The following is a 22,221-nucleotide window of genomic DNA, read 5'->3' on the forward strand; positions in this document are numbered from 1 at the left end:
AAAGATTTCCTTTTTAAGAAAGAAAAAGTGATTTTTTAAAAATAATTTAATTAAAATATTTATGGTTGGTCTGTTTTTCAAGTGTTCATACACTAGAAAATGCTAAAAAATATTTAAAAAAAATGCTTCAGTCTGAATTACATAATTGGGTGATTATAAAAGTGAAATCATGGTGAGAAGAATAATAAAAGAATTGTGTCACTTGAGTTGGGTGCGCTTATGCTTGAATTTTTTGACTTAAACCTATTTATCAATATTAGCTGTTTTAATAGTTGTTTATTGTTTTAGTAGTTGTCAACTATTTTAATAGCTATTAGCTGTTAGATATTAGCTGTTAATTGTTAGTTATTTATATAATTATTAAAGTATAAGTGTTCGGTAAAAATAATTATTAGATTCACTGTTAAATATAAAAATAATGATAAAATCTTTAACTTTAATCAAAATACTCTCTCAATCTCAAAAAATTAGTATAAACACTATATCAACAAACAATATAAAAAAAAGTTATATTTTGACTCTGATTAAAATATTAAACACTATCTCAAAAGTTGTTACAAATAGAGTCTTAATAAAATAAAATAAAAAAAGTAATAATTAATTATATGTTCAATTTTTTATTTTTAATCAAAATTTTAAAAATTTAATATTGGTTTGTAGGGCCCATATAGCATTTATAATTAGAAAATACCACATAAATAAAATTAATAGTGTTAATGAATTTGTCACTTAAATGTTAACTGCACAATAACATAGAGTACTAAACAAGCAGAGTAACTTCATTCTCAATTCGTGCAATTATTAGGTATTTTTTAATATTTTTTTTCTAAAAAATAAAGAGTATTGGGTTTGGTTAAATTTATAATTTAGTTTCTATAGCTTTAAAATAAAATAATTTAATTTTTAATATTTTAATAAATTTACAAGTTAATATATGAAGTTAGAATCTTAATTAAGTTGTTATTAATTCTAATAAAAATAATTAAAACATCTTTAACTCCTTTTTTATTTTGAAAATAATTTAATTACTGATATTTTATTTTATTAATAATTTAATTTTTAAAATTTGATTAAAATTATATTTTAATTTTTATAATTTTAAAATCAAGTAATTTAGTCATTGACATTTTAATAAGCCTATATGTTAGTTCACACTATTAAAATTACCATTAATTTTCAGTTAAATTTAACAAAAATGATATAAATTCCCATAATTTTATTTTTCAATTTAAAATAATTTAGTCACTAAAGTTTATTTTATTAACAATTTTTTTCCAAAATCATATTTTATTATTTATAACAATATAATATAATATGTGAAAATACTATAAATCGATAAATATTTACATAATTATTTATATATTAGTGAAATTATAATAAAATTAATAGAATTTTATAAATTTATAAGAGTTTATTTTAAAATATTTATAACATTTGAAGATTAATTTATAAAATATATTAATATTTTTATAATTAATCAAAATTTTTAACAACCTAAGATAATTAAACGATATTTTTAATAATTATATTAACAGGCCTCTCTAACTGTGGCGGGTGTCCACTGATGGCGACTCAAGGTTCGGCTCCCATAACGCAATTCTGGAAGGAATTTAAATTTAAAATTTTTAATTTAATAGAATTCACGTTTAAAAAATGTAATGAGTAAATTATAAATAAAATAAAAATATCATAACTAAATTATTTTCAATTTGAGAATAAAGTTAAAATTATTTTAATTATTTTTATTAAATTTAATTATAAAATAATGATGATTCTAATAGTAATAATTAATTTATAGATTTATTAAATTGTTAAGAAATAAATTATTTGATTTTAAAAGTAAAGGATTGGGCTACATGTTTAATCATACTTTAAAAATTAAATTATTCTCAATTTGATAATAGGATTGAGTGCATTTTGATCATTTTTATCATAATTAATGGTAATTTAATTCAAACTCTAACCTTAAGTATTAACTTATAAATTTATTAAAATATTAGTGACTGAAGTATTTAATTTTAAAACTACAAAAACTATATTGTATGTTTACCCAAACCCCGATAATTAAATTTTAATTTACCTAAAAATAAAAGTCTTCAAATTAAGGTTGATTTGTTATATGTCTTTGTTTACCCAACAACACATAGAAGCCTCCTACAAAACAAGTTAATCATTTTACGAACCCTAAGATTTCATCGTAACTTTTAGTAAAACTTTGTGATTTGAAACTTGAATTAATATTTTATATTTTATTTACTATATATTTCTCTTTTAAATTTTGGTTTTTCTTTAATATAAATAAATTTTATAAAATTTATTTGTAAATATAAAATTTGAATGTTTGGTTTGGATGAAAATTCATTTAAAATTGTTAACAACTAATTTTATAAAATTAAGTTCACATTGTAGCTATGAGTGTTAAAGCTGATCTAATGAGAGGAATGGAAGTGATTGACACATAAGCTCCTCTAAGTGTTTTAGTAGGTGGAGCAACTCTAGGACGAATTTTCAATGTGCTTTGAGTAACTAGCTTACGTTCGTAATTTGAATAATTATTTGGTTTAATTAGACATAACTACTTACAAATAAATCTCGAACTTAAAATTATATATATTTTAAAATATAAAATTATCCTCTCTTATTTTATTTTATTTAATATTTATATTCTCTCATTCGGTCTATGTGACAGACAAATATGGCCAGACAAATAAAACATAAATACAGACAAATATAGATATAGACAGACATAGATACAGGTACAAACAAACACATGCATATATAAAAATAAACACAAACACAAATACAAACACATACATATAGAAAGACACAAACAAAAACATTAATAGGCACAAATACAGATAGACAGACACCGATAAAAATATAAACACAAACGCAAATATAGACATAGACATAGACAAATATAAAATACATAGAAAAATAGTCATATACAAATACAGACACAGACATAAATATAAACATAAACTGACAAACACTAATAAACATAAATACAGGCATGGATATAAATACAAATAGATACAGACATATACAGACATATAAATACATAGACAAATAAACACAAGTACAAATATAGACACATATATAGATAGACGTAGATAGACAGACATTAGACAAAAAATATATATGCAGACACAAATACAAATATAGACATAAATAGATATAAACAAAAAGACACGGACACAAATATAAACATAAACATAAGTAGACAAACACGAATAGATATAAATATAGATGTAGATACAAATATAGATAGACACAGATATATATAGATGTAGACAAATAAATACAAACATAAATATGGATAAAAACATATACAGAGGTAAATAAACAGGCACAAACACAAATACACACAGGTATATATATAAATATAAATAGGCAGACGCGGATAAACATAAATACAAATACAAATATAAATAGATACAGATATATACAACTGTAATAAAATAGATACTTACATATACATACGTAAGCAAACAGGTACAGACACAAATATAAATACAAACGAACACAAATAAAACAGATAGACAAACGCAAATGCAAATAAATGGCATTGTAATTATTTTAAATGTCTGTACTTTTAATTTAAAAAAAAACAAAAAAGAAGAAAAATAATAAGAAGAAAATGTGCCGAATGCATGGAAGGGTTTTTTTGAAAAAATAACATTTTGAATTGAATTATTCATTTATACCCAACATAAAAATTATTTATTTTGAAATATATTTTATATTTAATATAAAAATATACCAAACAAAAAAATTCATTTATAATTAATTTTATCATGAAATTTATTTACAAATGAAATTATTTATAATAAATTATATCATGAAATCCATTTACAAATGAAATAAACTTTATCATAGAATTGAATTAAACAAATTCTTACAGTGTTCTTTTATTGATTGATTTTAATAAAATCTTAAAATAATTTTCTCTATTATTCTCTTTTCCTATTTTTTTTTCCTCTATTGTTCCTTATGTTTTTTCTACAAGTTTTTTCTTTATTTCTTTTTTTTTGTTTTTATTTTATTATTATTTTATTAGCTTATCATCATTTTCTTTAGTTATTTAATTTAATCTATGGAGTAAATTTTTATTGTCTGAAAAATATTATTTGTTTTGTCTAAATATGCCGAAAACTGTTTTTTTCAATGCTTTTAATTGGAATTATAAACAAAATAATGGAGCTAAGTTTTGCATAATTGTAGTAATGTCATTTCAAACTCATTTTAAATCGAACATGATAATGTTTGATCGGCAACCTTAAATTAAACAGGAAACTAATGAATTTATGCAATAAATTTTTTAATATTAAAAAAAAAAGTCACATAAGCATAAGTCATAATTAGGGCGCATATTATACCATTTAGAATAAAAATTAATAAAAAAAATGCACATAAACATCACATAAGTAAATTTAACAGTGTTAATGGACTCGTCACTTAAATATAATCAGCGTGATAACATAAAGTACTCAATCATCACAAAGTAAATCACACCTTTTTTTTTTTCTTGAGTAAAAGTAAATCACACCTTCCGTACTCAATAAACACAATTATTAATTAATTACTTTCAGACCAAAAAAAATTATTAATTAATTACTTTTTCATACTTTTCCTTAAAAATAAGTCTTCAAGATAAAGTTGATTTGGCATGTCTTGTTACCTAAAAAATAAATTTTAACAAATAATTTCATCTATGTTCTCTTTTTTTATTTATTTACTTAATTCAGCAAAATACTTATTTTAACTCTTAAATTATATCAACCAGTGGCATATAAGTCTTTAAAATATTTCAAAATTTAATTAAAATCTTCCATTTAAAAAAAAATTAAATAAATCTTTCAAATTTTTAAAAATATATCAAATATATTTGCTGCATCTGGAACAAATTAATAGTTATTCTTTATTAAAACTTTTTAACGAAAACTATTATTGAGACAATGAATCCATAGAGTTTTTGAATCATTTGATTAAAAAACAACTTATCAATCTGTTTCAGATATAATATTTGATTTGATTTATATTAGAGATAAATTATAGTTTAATATTTTTATATATTTTTAAAAGTTAAAAGGTTTATTTATCCTAAAATAATAGAAGGATGTCACGACCTAATTTTTGGGCTTGACCGGCACTAGAACTTTGGTCAGCATAAGGCCTCTGAAGCTCACAGTAAGCTTAATTATTGCTAGCTCAAACATATAGCCCATAAAATTAGTTCAATTTCAAAAGTTCAGCTATAAATTGAACTATCTAATAAGGAGCATTAACTCACCCGACCTGTAACACAAAATATCAAAAATATGGGGAGCTGCACTCTCCATCGCAATCCTCAAAAATAGATAAATAAACATTTGGCAGCTCTGCTCTGTCCATCCACAATAATAAAATCCCAAGCATCCAAGCAATCTCACATGACTAAGTTTACAATTCCAGAAAATTAAGTTGTTATAATCCCAAATAAAAATAATACGCTACTGATACATGCAGAGTTTTAGAATTGAATAAAAGATAATAAAAGTAAAACTAAACTTTTCTGGTTAAACTTGCGAGAAAAGAAAGCAGGTTATTTTCAATAAGTCCACCTGTCACCTGAGAAAAAATAGTTGAACATGGGTGAGTGTTCGACTCATAAAGTAAGATGTTGATTTTAAATATAATTTCTATAACTAACTAAACCTAATGCATTCCTATATATAAAATACAATATACTCACATAGTTTCAAATAATATTCGCACAAAAGATAATTTGGAGCACTCACACACTCATGTATCATATCAATACATATGTATGAGAGTTGATCTCCTGTACAGTTCTCTTAATCCAATACCTACCAGCAAAGTCAACTCAAATCGAATTTTCTTTTAATAATTCAAGTGCGGGGGTCAGTGAGAGCAATTCAAAACTGTACTCACCCCAACTTATCTATATATAAGGATCGGGTCCCTGCAAGTCAAGCTCCAGCCGCGACTAGCCGTCCTACCCATATCCATATTCACACCATACGTATGCCAATATATGTGTGTGTGTGTGTGTGTGTGTGTGAATGCATGAGCATGCCTTGAATATAATTTAATAATATTGAAATTATAAATAAAATCAATATCTACTCATAGATTAACCGAGGATCACTGAGGCTGCTAAGAAGAGAAGGAGGGTTGACTCGAATCACCTAAACAATTATATTTATGAATTTATCAATATTAAAACAAAATAAGAATTTAAAGAGTCAAAGACATTCTAAATTTATGCCCAAAATTCGGTAGAGTTTTCCTGTACCTACGACCTACCTAACCTGCAAAGTAACTCAAACAATACTTCCTAATCCAATGGCCTCAAGCCCACATCACAACAACATCATACTGCTCCTCCTGGGCCTGTCAAATCAGTCAAAACTCATATAACTACACAATTCAACTATTAAGTTTAAAATTAACAATTTGCAAAAACTATCCAAATTAACCTCAAAAATTCTATAATCATGCTCTGCAGTCCTTAGCAATACTATCTCTAGCTAGTCACAAATATTTTATGAATTTTATTCTAAACCTAGCATTAGGCAAAAAAAGGCAAATTAGAGTTCGAGTTTACCTATGCCAATTTTGACACCTGAAATACATCCGGAGCGTCCAAAAATGGTAGAAAGCACTGTAATATTGACCCACTTTTAAAGTAGGTCCTGCAACCCGCCTGTCTGGCTTGAAAATGCCTATGGAATTTTCTCGAAACAAAAATACTTATGCGAAGCCCATAACACCATGAGTTAGAATATAATTTTTATTTAATTAAAAAGGCTTATTAAAGACCCGAAAAATCACTGGTAAGTTTGTGAGACTCATTGAATTTTCAGTGTCAGAAAAATTCCAAATTAATGTCTTTGCGAAGCTCTCGAAGAGTGGAGCACGCTGGTGGTCTCGAAATTTCAGTGGGGTTCATGATTTATGAGAAATCTAACCTAGAAGTTGAAAATGGCTAAAACTTCATGGGCTAAATTCGCATAAACTGCTCAATAAAAATTAGTAAAATTAATGTCTATGAAAAGATCTCGAGGAGTAAAACATAATGGGGACTAGGCCCAATCCAATTAGTAGTCGAAATCAGCAAGAGAAGCCGAAAAGTCAGGCGAAAGGAGAAGGGACTTTTGAGCAGAGCAGTGGCAGCTGGGGGGGGGGGGGAGGCGCGAGGAGGGGGAAGGCTTGCTGGAGGGGCACCGGTGAGGGAGGAAGGAGTGTGGAGGGTCAGCCGGTAGTGAGGGAGGGAGGAGAGAGAGAAAAAGAAGAGAGAGGGGGAGGAAGGTGCATTGCGCAAAGGGAAGGGAAGGGGAAAAAGAAATAGGCCAATCCGATTTGATCTATTTGACCCGATTCAATTCAATTTAGTTGATTTGATTCAGGACACTCGAAATTTAATTTTTACTTTGCCTTGGGATCCAAAACGATGATCAAAAATTTCGAAAAAATTATAAAAAATTCAAAAAAATTTATAAAATCTAAATATATTTTTTAAACTTGTCATGTGGTCTTTAGATTAATTTTTTAAAATCATTAAAATTAATTATCTCGAAAAATAAAAACTCGAGTTTGAAAACTCAAAAAATTCAAATTAAATACTATAATATTTTAATACATTAAAATATCATAATTTACACATAAAATAATTATTTAAAAATTCGAAATGTTACATTCTTTCCTTCTTATAGAAAATTCATCCTCGAATTTTACACAAGGCCAAATAATAACATAAAATTACATATTAAACAAATATGGGTATTTGCTGTGCATATCTCACTCTAACTCCCAGGTGCATTCCTCCATAGATTGACTCCTCCATAGAACTTTAACTATGGAGATTTGTTTTGATCGAAGCTGTCTCATCTGATAGTCTATTATGATTACTGGCTACCCCTCAAAGGTCAAATTCTCATTTAACTCCACTGTGTCTAGTCGCAGCATATAAAAAGAATCAGGAACATACTTCCTAAGTATGGAAATATGGAATACTGGGTGGACATGAGAAATGTTTGGTGGTAACTCCAATTGGTAGGCAACTTCTCCCACTCTATCCGTGATCTCAAAAAGTCCTATATAATGGGGTGCTAACTTGTCTTTCTTTTCAAATCTCATAACCCCTTTCATAGGAGAGACCTTTAAGAACACATAGTCACCCACTGCAAATTCTACATCTTTTCACATTGGATCTGCATAACTCTTTTGCCTACTGAAAGCTATATTTAAATATTCTCTTATCAAAGGAACCATCTCTGAAGTATACTGCACAAGATCTACATCATGTACTCTCGCCTCTCTAACTTCTGCCCAACACAGAGGGGATCTACACTTTCTGTCATATAATGCCTCATAGGGTGCCATTCCAATACTGAAATGATAGCTGTTATTAATAGCAAACTCCACCAATGGTAGTTGATCATCCCACTGACCTCCAAAATCCATGACACACATGCGAAGCATATCATTCAATGTTTGTATTATTCTTTTAGATTACTCATCTGTCTATGGGTGGAAGGCTACACTAAAATTTAGCTGTGTGCCAAGCGCTTATTAAAGTTTCCTTCACAATTAAGAAGTGAACTGGGGGCCTCTGTCAGATATTATAGAAGCAGAAACACCATGCAATTTGACTATCTCATGGATATATAAGTTTGCATATTGAGTAATAGAATAGGTGGTCTGTATAGGGAAAAAGTGAGCCAACTTGGTCAAATGGTCCCCATATGGAATCATACCCTCAGGTAGTACGAGGCAACCCAGTCATAAAGTCCATGGTGATTATTTCCCACTTCCACTATGGGATGGAAATCTCCTGCAACTTCCCTAACGACCTCTGATGCTTAAACTTTACTTTTTGACAAGTTATGCACTTGGACATAAAGTCTGTTATGTCTCTCTTCATACCATTCCACCGGTACCTATCCTTTATATTATGGTACATCGTTGTGGATCCTGGGTGAACACTGTAAGGTGTGTAGTGTGCTTCCTGCATAATCTCATTTCTTAGGTTGCCTACATCTGGCACACATACCCTAGAGCCTTGCATAAGTGTATCATCTCCATCAAACTCAAATTCACAATCCTCTCTCTGTTGCACCCTTTCCACAATCCGCATCAACTGTGGGTCCCTATGCTGGGACATTCTAATTCTATCCCACCGATCTGGTTGTACTTTAAAATGTGCAAAAAATGCACTTGAAGTAGTTGTATCCAAAATTAAACCCTGATCCATCAGCTCATATAACTCCTATTTCAACGGCCTCCTCTCTATTGTTATATGTGCCAAGTTACCAGAAGATTTCCTGCTCAAAGCATCTGCCACAACATTTGTTTTACCATGGTGGCACTGGATGGTACAATTATAGTCCTTCAAAAGCTCTATCCCTCTCCTCTGCCTCAAATTTAAATCCCTCCGTTGAAAGATATACTTTAAGCTTTTATGGTTGGTGTATATCTCGCACATTTCACTATACAGATAATGCCTCTAAATTTTTAGTGCAAAGACTACAGCTGCCATTTTCAGATCATGAGTGGGGTAATTCTGTTCATGCTTCTTTAACTATCTCAAAGCATAAGCCACCACTTTACCATGCTGCATCAAGATGCACCTCAACCCAACTCTAGAAGCTTTGCAGTACACCGTATATTCTTTTCCACTCATAGGCAAAGTCAACATAGGAGCTGTAGTTAAACAGTTCTTAAGCTTTTGGAAGCTTTTCTCACACTCGTCTAACTAGAAAAATGGAACATTCTTTCGAGTTAACTGTGTTAGAGGAGCTGCTATCCTGGAGAAGTTTTGCACAAAATGCTTATAATAACCTACTAGACCTAGAAAACTTCGCACCTCAGTGATTGTAGTAGACCTAAGCCAATCAGTTACTGCTTCAATTTTCTTGGGATCTACTTGAATACCTTCACTGGAGACCATATGTCCCAAGAATGAAATACTCTCTAGCCATAACTCACACTTTGAATACTTACCATACAGCTGATACTCCCTCAAGGTCTGCAACACCATCCTTAAATGCCAAGCATGTTCTTCTTTGGTCTGAAAATATACCAAAATGTCATATATGAAAATAATGACAAAGCGATGTAAGAACGGTCTAAACACTCTGTTCACTAGATCTATAAAGGCTGCTGGTGCATTAGTGAATCCAAATGACATCACTAAGAACTCATAATGATTATACCTTGTCCTGAATGCTGTTATTGGCACATTCTCACTCCTTATCCTCAACTGATGACAGTCCGACCATAGGTCTATTTTTGAGAAGTATTTTTCTCTTTGCAGTTAATTAAATAGGTCATCAATCAGAAGGAGCAGATATTTATTCTTAATTGTCACCTAGTTCAGATTTCTGTAGTCAATACATAACTTCAATGACCCATCTTTCTTCCTCATAAACAAAATGGGAGCACCCCAAGGTGAAGTATTTAGCTGGATAAAACCCTTATCCAAAAGCTCTTCGATAAGTGCATAATTTATTAATTTTACTCCCATCACATTTAGTGTTTCTAGTATATTTTTATGTTTAATTTAGCTGGTTAAAATATATTTATCATTTAGGCATATTTTTAGATAGTTATGGAATAATTGTGTTAAATGGAGAAATTTTCAGCATTTGACATTTGCTGTATTTTTCAGGTATTTCTAAAGTTGTGGGTCTCCAAATTGATTATAGTTTAATCCATTGAAAAGCTAAAATAGAGCACTTCAAATGATAAAGAGAACCAAAGCCCAAATCAGTCTCCAAAGTTGACAAAATGAGCTATGGATCTATTACAAAGCCCAGACTCGATGGGTCACGACCAGTTTCAGTATTTATTTTGTATCTAGAGTTTCAGACATCCAAATGAAGCAAGGCCAAGCCCAATTGAACCTTAAGAGCCACCTCTACAACTTCTATGAAGGGCTAGACGAGAGATGAGGCCATTTTAATTGTCAAAAATGGTAATGAAGTCGTCACAATGGGCTGGACCGTCTGACTGAACCAGTCCCTTTTTTGGGCCATAACTTGGGCTGTAGACCTTGGATTTGGGTCAATGAGTACCCGTTGGAAAGCTAAGAAATAGGGCTACAACTTTCCTAAAGAGAGCAGAGGCAGATTCGGAAAGAAAGTTGCTTAGGTTTTTTTAGTATAAATACGTATTTTGGCAGCAGCTAAGAGCATCCCAATTCAGACGTTCGTTCTTCATTTGAAGGTTTTCATTCTCCATTCTTTTTTAGATTTCTTCTTTATTTTTCTTTATTTTTCTATAAGCCATGAACATGAGTGGCTAAGTTTTTAATTCAGTTCAAGGGATTCAAGTTCTTATGTATTATTTGTGAGACTAGGTTCTTAATTTAATTTATGTCTTTTTGAATATCTATTATTTTTTGATTTAATTGTTTTTGATCTGTTGAATGATTTGCTAAAAAGGCCTATTAGTTTATTGTTTGATTTGATCAATTGCTAATTCATCTTCATAATCCGTAATTGTTGTGTAAGATTGAATATGAGTAGCAATTAGGTTTTATTAATTATGATCCAAGTCTTCGATAATAACCCAAGGAAACAATAGGGTGGATTAAATGATTTATGCTTCGTAAATTATTGTTCAGCTTAACTACTTCTTTTTCTTAAAGCAGTTATTAATTTGATGAGGATTGCTTAATACCAGCTCAGTTAATAATTAGAGTCAATAAGAGTGCTGGGCTCGAATTGATGAGTATAGGGAAGTCAGGGGTTTACCTCGCTGTTTGGTAAATCTACGTTAAGTATTCAATAAGATATAATTGTATTTCTTTTGTCTATGATAGAATCAATGCATTAGAATGAGAATTACCTTGGACTGAAGTTTGTTTAATTTGAGAATTTCTTCTTTAATTTTAGATCTTAATTTTTGATTTCTTCTTTGGATTGCGAATTACACCCCCCCTTCCCAACATTTGTTTCTTTTTCCATTACACAAGTGCACGAAATTTAATAATTCAGTCTCTAGGGTTCGACCTGGACTTACCGCTTATTGCAGAAAATATTTCATAACTGGTAATTTCAGTTAATTTAATTTCTAGTGGATTTGACATCTATCAAGAATTTTGGCGCCGTTGCCGGGGACTGAAATTTATTGGAATTCGTGTTTTTGGTGTTAGGATATTTTGTTTGTGAAGTGTTGCTATTTTTAGGTTTTCGAAAAAAAAAAAAAAAATTACGGTGTTACTGTTTATTGTTACTGTTCATTAAGGATTTTGGTTGAATTTGGAGGGTGGTCCATACCTATTTTAAAGGAAACGACGCTCTGATCAAGACCAATAAATCCATATGATTTTTTGGCTCCACCCTCTTGAGGCCAAATTCGATTATTTTCTAGTGTTTTAAGGCATTTTTCTGTTTTTACTTTGATTTTTTTTTTTGGTTGATGACAAGAATTTATCAATCTGGTGAGTTGATCTTTGATCCAGAAGTAGAAAAAACAGCTAAACGGTTGAGAAAATTGGCTAAGCAAGCTCGGCAGATTCCAAGTATATCTGAAGGAGTCCAATCTCCAAAGGAGCTAAGTTCGGATTCGGATTCAGAGTCAAGTTCCGAAAATGAGACCATGGCTGCTACTAGGACTTTGAAAGAGTTGGCTGCTCCTGATCTAAACCAACAGCCTTTGTGTATCCAATACCCTGCTTTAAATGTTGCTTTTGAATTGAAATCTGGACTAATCCATTTGTTGCCTAAGTTTCATGGTCTTGCAGGTGAGGATCCATATAAGCATCTAAAGGAATTTCATGTTGTGTGTTCCAGCATGAAACCTCAAGGAGTTTCAGAGGATCAGATCAAGCTTCGGGCTTTCCCTTTCTCACTGGAGGGCACAGCTGAGGATTGGTTGTATTACCTTCCTTCTGGATCTGTCAACTCATGGAATGGGATGAAGCAGATATTTTTGGAGAAGTATTTTCCTGCTTCCCGTGCTGCCAACATAAGAAAAGAAATTTATGGCATCTGGCAGTACAATGGAGAGAGCTTGTATGAGTATTGGAAGAGATTTAAGAAGCTGTGTGCAAGCTGTCCCTATCATCAAATAAGTGAGCAGCTTTTGATTTAATATTTCTATGAGGGACTTCTACCAATGGACCGCAGTATGATAGATGCTGCTAGTGGAGGAGCATTGGTTGACAAGACACCAGAAGAAGCAAGGAGGCTGATTGCTAACATGGCAGCAGACTCTCAGCAGTTTGGAATGAGAATGGACCACACACCTAGGAAGGTTAATGAGGTAAGTGCATCTAACCTTGAGAAACAGATTTCTGATTTAACTTCTTTGGTGAGGCAATTGGCTGTAGGGAATGTAACACCCCCGTTGCATAGCCTGGTATATTTCACTGTTCCGGTGACCGGTGTCGGTCCGTATAATTAATGGGATTAGGGCCACACTTAAGACAATTTGAGAAGCCATAAACACAAATAATTAGCAATGTTTAATTAGTTAACTATAAATAAGAAAAACAGAACATAAGAGGTTAAACGAGCCGAGAGTCACAGCGATGAGTGACCTCCTGAACGCATCACAAGTCATTTAAACTCAAATTTCGAACCGTAAAAAGTGATGTTGCGGTCCTTAGGACCCTTATGAACATAGTGGAAAAGAGAAAATCATGAAAAAGAACTGTTAAGTTAGTCAAATAATTAGGTTAGGGAGCCGGAAGAAATATTGGATTATTTGCAAACCGGGATGAACCGGCGAGGCGATTTGGTCAATTGACCCAGAGTGACTCGACCTAATCACAAATAAAATCGGAGAAAAGAAAATTTCGGAATCGAGAATTAAATTAAAGAACTAATAGAAAAATAAATAGAAAAAAAAAGAAGAAAAAGATGGAAAAGTCAAAGTTGATGACATCATGAATGATGTCATAAACAAATTAATTAAGTGAATTATTAAATGGGAATTTTGGTCTTCAAAAAGGGATAAGGTTAAAAGAAACAAAAGAAAAAAAAAATTTAGAAAAAGTCTTCTTCCTTGCCCTTGGTTGCCGCCCCACTTCCCCCATGAATTTCCATGAAGTTTTCTTCCTTTAAGCTTCCAATAAGCTTAATTTCCTTCACCCAATTAACATGACTCCCCTAAAAACCTCACTAGACCTTACAATCTCAACTTAAGAACAAGAAAGAAAGAAGAAAGGAGGAGAGGAATTAAAGGCTTGGCATTTAAATTGAGGTTAGTATGCTAAACTCTTCATTTATCCATTCAAATGCATATGTGATGGTTGAAAATGAGCTTAGAACTTGATTAAATGAAACAAACATGGGAGAAGGACTAAACTGAAATTTTGTTCAGCCTAAAGAGAGTATGGATTGCATGAATTTAATGGGTTTGAATGAGTTTAGGAACCCTACTTAATTGATTGATTATGGTTTAAAGTTTTGAATTTAGTTAATTGCACAATTTAAGTGAATTAGGGTTTGGAGGCTAGGGTTTGTGAACCAATTTTTGGAGAAATGGTTAAATGATGACTTTAGTCTATTATGAGATGAAAAATGGTCAATAATGACCAAAAGAGATGTGTGGGAATTGTTGGAATGAAAACCAAATTCGTAGGTCCAATGGTCATGCTGCTGGCAACATGACCAAACCCACTTTGAAGGACCAAAACTCAAATTTTACAAGCCTAATTGATATGCCACCAATTGGAGATGAAAATAGACATAAAATAGCACAATTTTCATTAAGGAACTATGGCCAAAAACTGACCAAAACTTGGTGAAACAATTGACCAAAGTGAAATGAGAGCAGGCTGCCACTGCACCAAACTGACCAAATGAACAGTAACTGTTCATTTGGTCATAACTCGAGTTAGACAGGTCAAATTAACCTGAAATTTGGCCAGGGGTTAGAGGAGATATAGATCTAAAACTTTCATGAAGAACATCACCCCAAATTATGCCATTAACCCATTCAAATTATTGAGCAAAGTTGAGTAATCAAACCTGCAACTCTGCAGATTTTCATTTGAGCAGTAATATTTGGATGGCTATAACTCTCTCCAGAAAACTCGGATTTAGGCGATTCTTGAATCGATGGAAACCTAAGGCATAGTAGAACATTTCATATGAAGAAAGTTAGACCAAATTATGAACTTAACTTGATCAAATTACTGACCAAAATTGGATTAAAATCTGCCAGAACCCAAGATACCAGTATGAACAGTGCAGGTGAATAGTAAACTTATTTTGGCCATAACTTGAGCTACAAAACTCCGATTGGGGTGATCCAAAAATGAGAATACACTTAAGACAATAAAGAACATTTTCTATGAAGGAAGTTTTGCCAAATTCCAACAGTAGATCGACTAATGGAACAGTGCAACTTCGGAGCACAAAACCGAAAATTGGCAATTTTGCCAAAATGACCTAAACTTTGAGGAAATGACCAAAACCAACAAGTTTAATGACCAAAATGTGGTATGTGGGTGAAGTTGGAGTTCCCATACCTATTAATCTTTAAAAAGTCAACAATTTGACTTGAATAGTGTAGTGAATAGTAACCCGAAACACAAAAACTTCGAGAACGTCGAATTTAACGTTAGAGCTAGGTAAATGTGAAGCTAAGTTTATTTTGGATTTATTTTAAGTTCTAGTACTGAAACATTATAAAATTGTGTATTTTAGTTAAAAAGAATATCGGGAAGGAACCCGAGGAACCGAGTCGAGGCTATGGGACGACTCGTTTGAGGTTTGTGCACAATAAACCTTATTTAAGCATTTTACCCTTGAAAAATTGATTTAGCACGCATTATGAATTTATGAACTTTGGTGTTGCCACCTTGTGATGAAATTGTAACTTTGAAAATTGATTTGATTTGTTTGTATGCAATATTTGAATGAAATGTTTGAAATGGATTTTTGATTCACACTTAGCATGACAGTTACTTATTATTCCTCCTCCATTTATGGGGTTGAGATCGATTATTTTCCTCCCTCTCTGGCTTACCAGTTGAGGTTGTAGATCGGATGAGTACTCATTAGCTAGCTAGCCACCTCCCTCATTGATTTCGATTAATGGGGTTGTAGATTGCTTTGTCGTGGTGTACAACGCGGCATTGATCGGAAATTTTGTGTCATGGCTTAAGTTGTGTATGATTTTGGCAACACTGTGTTTATGAAATTGCTTGACTAAACTGTGTTTAATATATTATTTGACAAAATGAGTTGTTATGAGCTTTGATATTTGTGAAATGTGATTGTGAAGTATTCAAATTATGTTTCATCAATAAATGATTTATGTATCGCATTTTGAATTTTTATTGTGCACCACTGAGTATGTTTATACTCAGTGATAGTTTAATTTACTGTCGCAGATAAGAGCAAGGAGAAAGCAGCAGAGTGAGCTGCGGGATTGATAAGAACTTCTTGATCCCTTTTGTACGGGTATTGTTTTATACTCTTATGGTTATTTTGTTGTAAATACTTTAATGTCATAAGTATCAATGTAAATTGAGCAGTTGTAAATAAATTGTAATAATATTATTTTGGGTTTGCTTCTGTAAATTTAATATTTGTAAATATGAATTTTCTGCTTTATGCCTTGTTAATGAAGTATTAAAAATTTTGTGATGACCAAATTTGATTAAATTGTGGAAATTGCTTTGAAGTGATTTGAATTGGGTTGATTTGAGTTTTATTGGAGATTGGGAGTTGTGAAAAACTTTTGGAAGTGCTTTTTACAGGTCTTTGAAGAACTGGTTTCTCAAAATACAGAGGGAACTCTGTCAAAATTTTTATAAAATTTGCGGCAAAATTAAAATGGACAAAAATTTTTACTAGTCCTTAAGCTTTGAATACATGGTTTTTAATTCACTAAAATGCTCACCACTTCCAAAATGTAAGAAAATTGTTTTAAAATCCCTTGTAGGGTACTTAATGAGTTATCGGTAGGTGAAGTTCGGTAGTTCATTAAGTATTCTACGGGATCATGTTATGCCTTACGGAGGGGTAAGGTGTGACATGTTTTAGTGGTATCAGAGCATGGTTTTGCAATAAATTTTGACTATGCATGTGAATATTTCTTTGATAAGTACAACTGCTCAAGTGTCTTTAATTGATACATATGACATATTTACATTATGAATATGCACTAATGGAGGCCAACCTCCTTGTGTTTGATCTCAATAAGTAGAAAATTGTGAAAAACGGAATGGAAGGAGGAGATCATTCCGAAGAACAATCTATTGAGGCTGAGGTTCAAAGGGAAGCCCCAGCACTCCAGAATGTGAGTGGGTCAGCCACTCTAGCTCCTGCTCCAGCACCGCAGTTTCCTGCTCAATTTATGCAGTAGATGGCTGCCTTCTTTCAACAAATGGCGGGTAATGTGCCACCCCAAGCTCAGATGCCAGTACCTGTAGCACAACCACAGCCCTCAGCTCGGCAGTATGAAAAATTGATGAAATTTGGGGCCACCGAGTTTAAAGGTACTGTGGATCCACTGGAGGCAGAACAGTGGTTGGAAAGAATGGAACGGTTTTTTAGAAAGCTGCAGTGCACAGAAGAGATGAAGTTCGAATATTCTGTTTCCTTATTACAAGGGGATGCCTATGAATGGTGGAAGACCATCCCCCACAGCCTGGTGGAGCCACCTGTGTTAACCTGGTCAGACTTCTTGAGGGAGTTCCGACAGAAATGGGTTACCGATGCATATGTGGACATGAAGTTACAAGAATTCTTGAGTTTGAAACAAGGGAACCGAACTGTAGCAGAATATGAGAGAGATTTCTCAAGGCTAAGCCACTATGCTGGAAGCTTAGTCTCCACCCCCAGAGACAGATGCAAGAGGTTTGAGTCCGGGCTAAGGCAGAGTCTGAGAATGCAAGTTGTGGGTTTCAGACATCAGAATTTTGCTGAATTGATCTCACAAGCCTTGGAATTAGAAAGGATAGAATCCGAAGGGGCAGTGAAGAAGGGTTCACAAGAGAAAGAGAAGGCTGAAAAGACTAATGGACAAGCATTTGAAAGTGGTTCTGGCAAGAGGAAACAGTTTGGGGGATCTAGCTCCCGTAGAGGCAGAGGCAGATTTTCTGGCCAAAGACCACCCTGCAGTCGCCAGACCAGCAGCACCCCGAGGAGCTCTATCGGTTCGGCAGTGTGAAACGTGTGGTAGAACTCATGGTGGGGTTTGTTTCAAGGCTACTGGTGCATGCTTTAACTGTGGAGGAAGCGGACATTTCGCTAAGGATTGCACTAGTCCGCGCCGGTCTGGATCTTTTGCCACATCTGAAGGATCAACCCAAGTCTCTGCACCTAGAGGGTCACCATCAGTTGCTAGAGGTAGAGGTAGAGGTAGAGGTAGGGGTCCTGGTAACACCCCTGAAAGTCAAAGCACTGTTAACCAACCAACACCCAGTGGTGCACCAGTCAGAGTGTATACCATGCGCCAGAGGGAGGAAGCTGAAACATCAGATGTAGTAGCTGGTATTTTCTCCATCCTTGACCAAGATGTGTACGTGTTATTTGATCCTAGCTCCACACATTTATATGTTAGTGCTAGTGTGATGTGTTCTACTGCTATTCAGTGTGTACCAATGGACTATGATGTGATAGTAACTAGTCCATTAGGCCAGGAGGTCAGGCTAAATAGGTTATATAGGGACTGTCCTTTGGTGATCCAAGGACGCACTTTTCTGTCTGATTTAATTGAAATGCCCTTCAGAGATTATGACATTATCTTGGGCATGGATTGGTTAGCCAGGCATCACGCTATGATTGATCAGAGATCAAGATACCACTTTTGGTCTCCCTCAATATGGTGATGTAGTAATACATGGGGAGATACAGTTATTTCCTTCACACTTGATTTCAGCTGCTTTGGCCAGGATAATGATTAGAATAGCGTGTGAGGAGTACTTGGCAGATGTGATTGACACCCAAGTGGGGAGTCCAACATTGGAGGACATTCCTATCAGATGTGACTTTCCTGATGTATTTCTGAAGAATTGCCAGATTACCTCCGTAAAGAGAAGTGCGATTTGAAATTGATGTTATGCTCGTGTGGACCCAATCTCCATAACACCATACGTAATGGCATCCGCACTGAAAGAGTTGAAAGTGCAGTTGCAAGAACTGCTTGACAAGGGCTTTATCCGCCCTAGTGTGTCACCTTGGGGAGCGCCAGTGTTGTTTGTAAAGAAGAAAGATGGCACTCTCCATTTGTGTATTGATTATCGGCAGTTGAATAAGGTGACAATAAAGAATAGATATCCGTTGCCCCGCATTGATGACTTGTTTGATCAGTTGAGGGGTGCAGCTGTGTTCTCCAAAATTGACTTGAGATCAGGTTATTATCAGCTGAAAGTACAAGAGCATAGTATTTCAAAAACTGCCTTCAGAACCCGCTATGGTCATTATGAGTTCTTGGTCATGCCATTCGGGTTAACTAATGCTTCGGCTGCTTTTATGGATCTGATGAATACTATCTTCAGACCATATCTCGACCAGTTTGTTGTGGTATTTATTGATGATATATTGGTCTATTCCAGGAATGCAGAAGAGCATGATAGACATCTGCGGATTGTACTACAGACTTTGAGGGAGAAACAGCTATATGCCAAATTGTCGAAATGTGAATTTTGGCTGAAGGAGATATCCTTTTTGGGGCACATAGTATCAGCAGAGGGTATTAAGGTAGATCCTAGCAAGATTGAAGCTGTCCTTAATTGGAAGCCACCCAGAAATGTCACAGAGATTCGCAGTTTTCTGGGTTTAGCTGGATACTACCGTAGATTTGTGAAGGGATTCTCCATGTTGGCATCTCCATTGACCAAGCTACTTAGAAAGGATGTGAAATTTCAGTGGACGGACAAATGCCAGCAAAGTTTTGATGAATTGAAAAGATGTTTGACAGAGGCTCCAGTCCTGACTTTACCCACACCGGGTAAAGAATATACAGTTTACAGCGATGCTTCTCACAACGGGTTAGGTTGTGTGTTGATGCAAGATCGAAATGTCATTGCCTATGCATCACGCCAGCTAAAACCGCATGAGAGGAATTATCCGACACATGATTTGGAGCTTGCAGTCATTGTGTTTGCTCTTAAGATCTGGAGACATTATTTGTATGGGGAGAAATGTTACATCTACACAGATCATAAGAGTTTGAAGTATTTGGGCACCCAGAAAGAGTTGAATTTGAGACAGAGGAGATGGTTAGAGTTGATAAAAGACTATGATTGTCTGATAGACTATCAGCCAGGGAAAGCTAATGTTGTGGCTGACGCCCTAAGTCGCAAGACTATGGCAAGTCTACAGGTTACTCCTTTATCTTTGGTACATGAGTTGAGGTTATTACATGCCAGTTTAGAGATTAATGATGATGGGCAGCAGTTGCATGGCATGTACAGCGAGTGTTGATTGATCGATCGTAATGGTCGCTCGTAATGATGAAAGGTATCGGCTATTGGAAGAAGTCCTACAGGCAAGAAACCGTAGTTCTCAATCGAGATGATGGTTTATCGCTACACCAGGCGTAATGTGTGTTCCTAATGATGTTGATTTGAGGCAGATCATTTTGAAGGAAGCACATGAGTCTCCTTTTGCCATGCACCCTGGTGGTACAAAAATGTATAGAGGGCTAAAGGAGCATTACTGGTGGATGGGTATGAAGAGAGATGTGGCAGAGTTTGTGTCCAAATGCCTAACTTGTGAGCAAGTAAAGGCAGAGCATCAAGTACCCACTGGGTTGTTACATCCACTACCAGTGCCGGAATGGAAATGGGAAAGAATAACAATGGATTTTGTAATGGGACTTCCGCGGACACAGAAGAGTCATGATGCAGTATGGGTCATAGTCGACAGACTGACTAAGTCTGCTCATTTTCTGCCAGTCCGGATGGACTACAGTTTGGACAGATTGGCCAGGTTGTACATTGATGAGATTGTGAGACTGCATGGAGTGCCGATTCCATTGTATCGCAGAGATCCTAGGTTCACTTTTAGATTCCGGGTAGTCTTCAGAGAGCCCTAGGAACTACATTGAACTTCAAGATCGCATTCCACCCACGCATGCATGGCCACCCGAGAGGGTAATTCAGATCTTGGAGGACATGTTACGGGCTTGTGTGATTGAGTTTGAGGGTAGTTGGGATACACACTTGCCTTTGATTGAGTTTGCTTACAACAACAGCTACCAATCAAGCATTGGGATGCCTCCATATGAAGCTTTGTATGGCAGGAAATGTAGAACCCTGTTATGTTGGGATGACGTGGGTGAAAGAAAAATGATTGGACCCGAAATTGTTCAACAGACTGAAGAGAAAATCAGGGTAATCAGAGACCGACTTAAAACTGCATCGCATCACAAAAGTCCTATGTTGATTTGAAAAGAAGGGATAGTGAGTATGCAGAGGGTGAGAAAGTTTTCCTCAAGGTTTCTCCTTGGAAGAGGATTATGAGATTCGGCAGAAAGGGGAAACTAAGTCCTCGTTTTATCGGGCCATATGAGGTTCTGGAAAGAGTGGGTCCTTTGGCATATCAGTTGACACTACCTCCAGAGTTGGAGAAGATACATAATGTCTTCCATGTGTCCATGTTGAGGAGGTATCGATCAGACCCATCTCATGTACTACTAGTAGAAGAAATAGAAGTGAATCCAGACCTCACATATGAAGAAGAACCCATAAAGATTCTGGCTTATGAGGTGAAGCAGCTACGGAATAAGCAGATACCGTTGGTAAAAGTGCTGTGGAACCATCATTCAGGCCAAGAAGCTACTTGGGAACGAGAGGAGGACATGAGGAGACAACATCCACAGCTGTTCAGAGATTGATACCAGGTAAAAATTTCGAGACGAAATTTTTTAAGGGGGAGAATTGTAACACCCCGCTGCATAGCTCAGTATATTTCATCGTGCTCAGAATCGTGTCGGTCCTGACAATTAATGGGTTTAGGGCCACTATTAAGTTAACTTTAGAAGCATTTAGCACAAATAATTAGTAATGTTTAATTAGTTAACTATAAATAATTAAAACAGATCATAAGAGGTTAAATGAGCCGAGAGTCACAAATGATGAGTGACTTCCTGAACGATCGTGAAGTCGTTTTAAACTCAAATTTCGAACCGTAAAAAGTGACGCTGCGGTCCTTAGGACCCTTATGAACACATTGGAAAAGAGAAAATCACGAAAAAGAACTGTTAAGTTAGTCAAATAATTAGGTCAGGGAGCCGGAAGAAATA

At 34.2% G+C, this 22,221-nt stretch overlaps 1 non-coding gene across 1 annotated transcript; it reads right to left on the reverse strand.

The window, feature by feature from the left end:
- Nucleotides 1-12,975: 12,975 nt before the first annotated feature.
- On the reverse strand, nucleotides 12,976-13,082 carry LOC131170089 (small nucleolar RNA R71). The gene has a single exon (XR_009141032.1). It is a non-coding gene; the product is annotated as a small nucleolar RNA R71 (small nucleolar RNA).
- Between the last annotated feature and the right edge of the window lie 9,139 nt (nucleotides 13,083-22,221).

The sequence above is a fragment of the Hevea brasiliensis genome, chromosome 10 (genome assembly GCF_030052815.1).
Source record: "Hevea brasiliensis isolate MT/VB/25A 57/8 chromosome 10, ASM3005281v1, whole genome shotgun sequence".
Lineage (NCBI taxonomy): Eukaryota > Viridiplantae > Streptophyta > Magnoliopsida > Malpighiales > Euphorbiaceae > Hevea > Hevea brasiliensis.